This window comes from Oncorhynchus nerka, unplaced genomic scaffold (assembly GCF_034236695.1).
Source record: "Oncorhynchus nerka isolate Pitt River unplaced genomic scaffold, Oner_Uvic_2.0 unplaced_scaffold_5503, whole genome shotgun sequence".
Classification (NCBI taxonomy): domain Eukaryota; kingdom Metazoa; phylum Chordata; class Actinopteri; order Salmoniformes; family Salmonidae; genus Oncorhynchus; species Oncorhynchus nerka.
This window is the reverse complement of record NW_027035810.1, coordinates 2235-10336: the sequence shown is the minus strand read 5'-3', so window position 1 is coordinate 10336 and position 8102 is coordinate 2235. Positions and strand designations below refer to the sequence as shown.

Below are 8102 nucleotides of genomic sequence, written 5' to 3'. Positions count from 1 at the left end.
TGTAAAAACAATATGTAGCTTTTCTGCAGAAAGAACCAGCCTCATAAATTTATGACTTTATCCTTTTCTTCAGTGTGGCCCTAGTACTCTGTCATATAAACAAATACACATTCCATATGAATATAAAAACACAATGTGTAACATTATGTTCCTTTATTGAATAAGGACAAAACAAAGCAGGTAAACCATCAGCTCCTTTCGAAACTGAAGTCACAGTGACTCTACAAGATGGAAAGCACAGAATCCAAGCATATTATACAAAATGATACATACACATTCAAAGGTCTGTATATAACACACCCTGCATGTCTGCACACTAAAATAAATGCAGGACAAATCCATACACATCAACTGAACAGACAAATGAATGGATGCAGTAGCGCTCCCTGCAGCCTTGTATTACACACAGTATGCATACCGCACAAACATCATAAGAGGCCAAATTGTCAAAAAACGAACCCAAAAAAACCAAATTCCTCTGCCACCGCAGGACATATTTAACCAAAATTGAAAGCACACATACTAACTAAAATAATTCAACACATATTGGTCCCTCAGCAGCCGACCACTGTCGTCATCAGGGAAGATTGCCGGATTGTCCCAGTCCATGGCTGGTGGCACTCTGGGGGCCCTCTCCTTCCTCAGGCAGGCCACATTGTGGAGGACAGCACAAGCCACAGTAATATCACATGCCCTAACAGGGCTGACCCTTAATTTGTGAAGGCAGTGAAAGCGTGCCTTCAGGAGGCCAAAGGTCATTTCAACTCTGGCCCTGGTCCTGGCATGGGCATGGTTGTAGGCCTGTGCTTCCTTGGGGTCTGTGAAAGAGTGTCAGGGGAGAAAGGCTGGCAGCCATACCCCCTGTCTCCCAGCAACACACCAGAGAATTCACCTGTCAACACAAAAATCTCATCATTACTACCTCAAAACACAGTGATATTCTTGACACAGCCATGATGGTTATAAATAGGGTTGTGTGGCTTACCTTGTGATAGATTTCAGAGGCCCGAAAGATTCTGGAGTCATGGACTGAGCCAGGCCATTTTGCCAACATTGCTGATCACACAGTCAGCATTGCAGACCATCTGAAATCATAAGATGAGGAATATTACACCAATCAATGTACATCACTGGCAATGCAGAGTGTTCGTCAATGGACAATATCAAAAGTTATGTTCACCTGAACATTAACGCTGTGAAAGGATTTCTATTCACAAAAATCGGCCTCATGGGCACCTGCGGGGCTTTTATCATATGTGTGTGCAGTCCACTGCACCAATGACATTGGGGAACCTGTCACACAAAGTAATGAGTATCCTACTGTGTTAACAGTTGTCCTGTAATTTGTAGATCCTCTTACCTGCAATCCTATAGAACTCCTCTTTGATGTCACAGAGTCTTCTGTGGCCAGGAAGGAGATGAAGACATCTGCTAATGCTTTGATAGCCAGACACACACTCCTTATTGTGCGGCAAATTGTGGCCTTGTTCAGCTGTTCTTGCATCCCCCACTGAGTACAGGGGAAGGCTCCACTAGCAAAAAGCGCAAGGCCACACAAACCATTTGCTCCACACTCAGTGCATGGCTCCGTGCAGTGCGGTGCTTAATCCTGGGACCCAGTAGTTCAGATAGATACCTGATGCCATCTGCAGAAAACCTGTATCTTTCATATAGATGGTCATCAGGAAGGCCAGTGGGTCCAACCGGTCCCTGAAGACCTTTCTGAAGGCTCTCCTCAGCACAAGTGCTTCTTCATCCACCACATCTCGCACGAATGGGCATGCCATTGTCAGAGCAGAAAGGAACACACAATTTTGGGCCTTCATATAGGCTAGTGGCCACACCTGGTGCTGGGGTGGGCAAAAGAGGGCGATGCCTTATAACGATGACTTGGTTGTACTGATTGCTGGGAAAATAAAAACCTTAGAAAGATGCCACCGTCCTGTGTGCTCACAATAAGAGCTCATATGTCATGGCTCACTTGACTTACGAGAATATACCTAATTTTTATTTTGAGCTGTGTCATCTTCTTGGAGCTGGGGGAGGAAAGAAAAAATAATGATTAATACATTTGTGTTACAGTTAGCATACAGTGTACATTGAAGGCATATCTCACCTCCTCTCAAGTTTTTTTTTTATTTCAAGGTCCAGTTTCCTAATTGTCCTCTTTTATTTCGGACTCCAGTGCAAGATTTTCCATCTTTTCTTCTTGTACTGAATGTCTATGTCTGCCAGTTCTATTTGGCGCCGGAGGTGGTTGCCATACAACTTTCTGATAGCTTGTGAGCTCTGTGAACACAATACAATTAGCGCAGCTGGAATTTGGCAGGATGTGGTGTCCTTTTATTAATACGCACTATGTTGCCAGGCTGGTTTTCCCACTGTATAGCATCTGGGTCCTGTAAAAGAAATTAGATTTTTTGATTTTGATGAGGACTCCTCACCATTGTAGAGTAAATAGTACTTTCACAGTCTTAACATGATACCTCATGCCTTCTGGAATCCAGAGAGATGGTCTCCTCCTCATCATGTGCTGTTGCTGCTGCACTGGGGCCTTCACCCTATCACATTTAATCGGATTCATATTGAAGCTAGTAGACAAGACATGCCAGGCCTACAGTATGCCTTTGATGGAGTACTCACTGGATCAGCATCGTCTGGTGCTTGTGCTGGTGGCTCTAACAGGAACACAATGCTGCCAGGCACTGCAAGGCAATAGGTAAACCAAAGTCAGACAGTCCAAATTGATTCAATATGAATGTGGTTGTATCCTATGTAGAGATGGAAGGACATACCTGAATGAAGCCGGGTGGCATCTTGGGAGGAACCTATGCTCGTCTCTTTCCCCAGGGATCCCCTCTAAGACGGGCCTGCCTTTATTTAGCTCCAAGGCCATGTCCTCTGCTGGGGTAAGGTCAGTTTTGGTGACCCACCACCCGTGCCTTGTCTGTGGGTATTCTTTTTCACTGCTAAAACAGTACAGACAATGTGTGAGCAGGCACCTTCTGGGTACAATATATGCTTGTGCTTTGTTAAATATTAGTCAGGGACCATACCATTCTGCAGAATGTTCTTGTATTTGATTTTGACCTGCTGCCATGTCCATTTTGGCCCGTTCATGTTTAATCTACACACACACACACACACACACACACACACACACACACACACACACACACACATTTAATGGAGTCACACTGCAAAATTACTTGGTATTTTGTCTTGTTTTCAGTAAAAAATATCAAAAAATTTATCATAGCTTTATACAGTGTGATGGAGTTACTTTACACAATTTCACTCATATCTGCAGTGCATTTCAATTAAAAATGTAACCGTTTCATAATTACAGTACAACTGCATTTTTGGAGATGTGAATTAAATATTTGAATTGTAATTGTGATGTTTCAGCGGAGCGGTGAGTGTGTAATTGTGCACTACTTACGCATTCAGGCGGTCTGCAATACTTTGCCACGCTTTTTCTCTTTGCTTTATCACTGTGGCGGTGTTGCCTTTCTTCTTAATTATATCTTTTACCTCCTCGTATGCCTCCATGAGGATTTGTGCTTCCGACGGGGAAAAGTACGCGGCTCTAGTTGCCATGGTAAATCAGTTAATCTGTGATCTGTGGCGGGGTCTATTTGAGTGAGCCGTGAGCGCGCACCTATCCAGGATTGGTTTCACCTGGCTTAATGAATCCGTGTCTGCTCATCCTGGCTTGGTCTTTGTGCAACCAATTAAGCCTGGACGCACATGTTTTGGCTTCATTGAGCTCAGCTGAGTCATTTATCCCGGATGTCTTAATTCTACTTTTGTGCAACAGGCCCCTGGACTGCTTTCTGAGAACAATAACATGTCATTGTTTTTAAAGAGGCACGTTGGGAAATCCATGATCAAATGATCACTTCAAAGCAGCTAATGGTTGATACAAGTTAATCATCATTGATTCTTATATTAAATTCCCATGATAATGCATTCCACTCTCTTGTGCCAAGAGACAACATGTATGTATATTTTATTCCAACCCAGCATTAGCACGATATTCAAATATTAAAGGTCCAGACTTAAGGCCATTATAAGTGGAATATTTGAAACAGGCGTGTTAGTGCAGATGTGGAACACATACTTGGAGATGCCTAGGAAGAATAGGGCAGAATTCAATCTTGAGATGCATTTGCAAAGCAATTGTTATTGATGGGAGTTTGCCATGATAGATTGAATTGAAATAAGTTTAGCCTGCAGATCTAAAGTTAGTATTCAGCCCATTTGGATCCCTGAAATCCTGATACTCACGTAGACTCGTATTTTCTTTGCCAGAAACATTCAAGGATCCCCTGCAAACCCTCATCCCACCATCTATAAATGGCAAAAACTACACAGCAGGCTACTGAATGTGAAAGTAGCCTCCAAGACCATGGTGTCATAAGCCCAAATGTTATTTGTCACATGCTTTGTAGACAACACTGGGTCAATTGTGTGCAGCCCTATGGGACTTCCAATCACGGCTAGGTGTGATGCAGCTTGGAATCGAACCAGGGTCTGTAGGGACACATTTAGCACAGATATGTAGTACCTTTGTCACGCCCTGATCTTAACCTCTTAAGTCGACCCTCTACTTTTTTGAACATTCTGTTAAAAATCGCAACATTTCAGCGCCCTGCTACTCATGCCAGGAATATAGTATATATGCATTTGCTTAGTCTGTGTGGATAGAAAACACTCAGACGTTTATAAAACTGGTTAAATCACTGCTGTGGCTTTAACAGAACGGCATTTACATTGAAAAGCACAGGAAAAACTGATCACTGAAAATGGGAAAATATATCCATGTAAGCTACTTGAACCCATTGATAAACGTGAACCACAATTAATTGACTGAGGTTGCAGTACCTACAGCTTCCACACGGTGTCTAGAGTCTTGTCATTTCCTTCGAGTTTTTTCTTGGTCAAACACATGCAGGGCACCGTATCTCCTCCGGTCTAGGACCGGATATTTTCGTTGAGTTTCTAGCCGACATTTTCCAGACGGACAGCTAATGATCTTTACATCGCCTCTGATGAATTTTATCGCTATTAACGTTTACTAATACCTAAAGTTGCATTACAAACGTATTTCGAAGTGTTTTGTGAAAGTTTATCGTCGACTTTTTGAATTTTAAAAATGACGTTACGTTTGAAACAATGTTTTTTTCGTTTATCACACAGTCTACATATAACGATATCTAGGCTTTATATGGACCGATTTAATCGAAATAAAGACCCAAATAGTGTTTATGGGACATCTAGAGTGCCAACAAAGAAGATGGTGAAAGGTAATGAATGTTTTCTATTTTATTGTGCGGTTTGTGTAACGCCGAAATGCTAATTATTTTGTTTACGTCCCCTGTGGGTCTTTTTGGGTGTTACATGCTATCAGATAATAGCTTCTCATGCTTTCGCCGAAAAGCATTTTAAAATCTGACTTGTTGCCTGGATTCACAACGAGTGTAGCTTTAATTTGATACCCTGCATGTGTATTTTAATGAACTTTTGAGTTTTAACTAATACTATTAGCATTTAGCGTAGCGCATTTGCATTTCCAGAGCTCTAGTTGGGACGCATATCCTGAGTAGAAGCAACAGGTTAAAGGCCTTTTATTCTCTACTTGGTTAGGTCAAGTTGTGACTAAGGTGGGTACTCTAGATTTTCTATTTCTATGTTGGCCTGAGTATGGTTCCAAATCAGATGCAGCTGTCTATCGTTGTCTCTGATTGGGGATCATATTTAGGCAGCCTTTACCCACTGGGTTTTTGTGGGATCTTGTTTATGTATTGTTGCTTGTGATCACTGCATAGCTTCATGTTCATTTGGCTTTTTATTGTTTTTCTGTGCGTTTCACTCGAATAAAGATGATGAAACCATTCCACGCTGCACTTTGGTTAGATTCTTACAACAACGATCGTGACAACCTTAGACCGCTGCGCCACTTGGGAACCCTGTGTGTGATTGCTCTGAAGACTGAAACCATTTAAATCACCATTATCCTGCCCTCTAAAATCATTGACAGGTGGCATCAATATGTACTGTATCTTAAATAAATTTTACTTAGGAAAAATATCAAATAATTTGCTTACAATTGTGACTCTTCCTGGTCCCGCCCCTCAAGTCCGTGAGTCAACACACGCTCCGGGTTGGAGCGAGCCGGGTCGCATCCGCGGGGCTGGTCTGCAGGTTGTATAACTTTTTCATTACATTTCATTACATTTCATTATAGTACAACGGTCTGATTTGTCTAATCTTAGCAATTTCTTCTTAGCTAGCTACATAGTCGTCGTTGTATCAAAGATAATTGCGTAATTATCGTATTTCGTCGTCCTCCTATCTGCCCAACACGTTCACCGGCTACCGTAGCACTGTAGTAACTATCACACTCCAACTGAACGACTTGATTAGTGTAGTGTTAGCTAGCACATAGTTGTCTTTTGCTGTCTTCGATCCAAGATAATTGTGTAGTTTAGAGTGTGGAGTCTTAGAGTGATAATTGCGTTATTATCATATTTCGTCGTCCTCCTATCTGCCTAGCAGCTAGCCAGCTAGCATACGTTCACCGGCTACCGTAGCACTGTAGTAACTATCACACTCAACTGAACGACTTGATTAGTGTAGTATTAGCTAGCTACATAGTTGTCTTTGCTGTCTTCGTATCCAAGATAATTGTGTAGTTTAGAGTGTGTAGTCTTAGAGTGATTATCTTAATTCACCGAGGTTAGCTAGCCAGCTATTTTGTCGTCCTTAACGTAGGAGACACTCCTAGCTAGCCAATAGCCAGCCAACGTCTACTGAATAGAACTTTCGCATTCCGGTCGTATTCCGCTTCGCTCCACAGGTAGTATCACATTTTCATTTCATTTCATTACAGTCCCAACGGTGTGATTTGTTTGATCGTAGCTAGCTACATAGCTAGCTACATAGCCGTCTTTGTTTCAAAGATAATTGTGTAGTCTAGAGCGATTTTCTAGGTTAGCTAGCCAGCTATTGTCGTTCTCCCTAACGCAACGTAACGTAACCAACACTGCTAGCTAGCCAGCTAGCTCCCGAAAAGCAGCATTGTAGAAACTTCACACTCAACGGTACGACTTGGATTAGGGTAGTGTCAACAACGCAGCTAGCCTACCTCAGCAGTACTGTATCATTTTAATCATTTTAGTCAATTAGATTCTTGCTACGTAAGCTTAACTTTCTGAACATTCGAGACGTGTAGTCCACTTGTCATTCCAATCTCCTCTGCATTAGCGTAGCCTCTTCTCTAGCCTGTCAACTATGTGTCTGTCTATCCCTGTTCTCTCCTCTCTGCACAGACCATACAAACGCTCCACACCGCATGGCCGCGGCCACCCTAATCTGGTGGTCCCAGCGCGCACGACCCACGTGGAGTTCCAGGTCTCCGGTAGCCTCTGGAACTGCCGATCTGCGGCCAACAAGGCAGAGTTCATCTCAGCCTATGCCTCCCTCCAGTCCCTCGACTTCTTGGCTCTGACGGAAACATGGATCACCACAGACAACACCGCTACTCCTACTGCTCTCTCTTCGTCCGCCCACGTGCTCTCGCACACCCTGAGAGCTTCTGGTCAGCGGGGTGGTGGCACCGGATCCTCATCTCTCCCAAGTGGTCATTCTCTCTTTCTCCCTTACCCATCTGTCTATCGCCTCCTTTGAATTCCATGCTGTCACAGTTACTAGCCCTTTCAAGCTTAACATCCTTATCATTTATCGCCCTCCAGGTTCCTCGGAGAGTTCATCAATGAGCTTGATGCCTTGATAAGCTCCTTTCCTGAGGACGGCTCACCTCTCACAGTTCTGGGCGACTTTAACCTCCCCACGTCTACCTTGACTCATTCCTCTCTGCCTCCTTTTTCCACTCTCTCCTCTTTGACCTCACCCTCTCACCTTCCCCCTACTCACAAGGCAGGCAATACGCTCGACCATCTTTACTTGCTAGATGCTGTTCCTCCACTAACCTCATTGCAACTCCCTCCAAGTCTCCGACCACTACCTTGTATCCTTTTCCCTCTCGCCTCATCCAACACTTCCCATTACTTGCCCCTACTGATGGTATCGCGTCCCAA

The 8102-nt window shown here is 43.4% G+C and overlaps 2 long non-coding RNA genes across 2 annotated transcripts; both read right to left on the bottom strand.

Moving 5' to 3' along the window:
- Nucleotides 1–840: 840 nt before the first annotated feature.
- On the bottom strand, nt 841–1660 carry LOC135566364 (uncharacterized). Its single transcript, XR_010462056.1, has 3 exons — nt 1361–1660; nt 986–1085; nt 841–892 (listed from the first exon to the last, which is right to left on the bottom strand). It is a non-coding gene; the product is annotated as an uncharacterized LOC135566364 (long non-coding RNA).
- A 1155-nt stretch (nt 1661–2815) lies between these two features.
- LOC135566363 (uncharacterized) lies at nt 2816–3824 on the bottom strand. Its single transcript, XR_010462055.1, has 3 exons — nt 3443–3824; nt 3057–3127; nt 2816–2969 (listed from the first exon to the last, which is right to left on the bottom strand). It is a non-coding gene; the product is annotated as an uncharacterized LOC135566363 (long non-coding RNA).
- Nucleotides 3825–8102: the final 4278 nt, after the last annotated feature.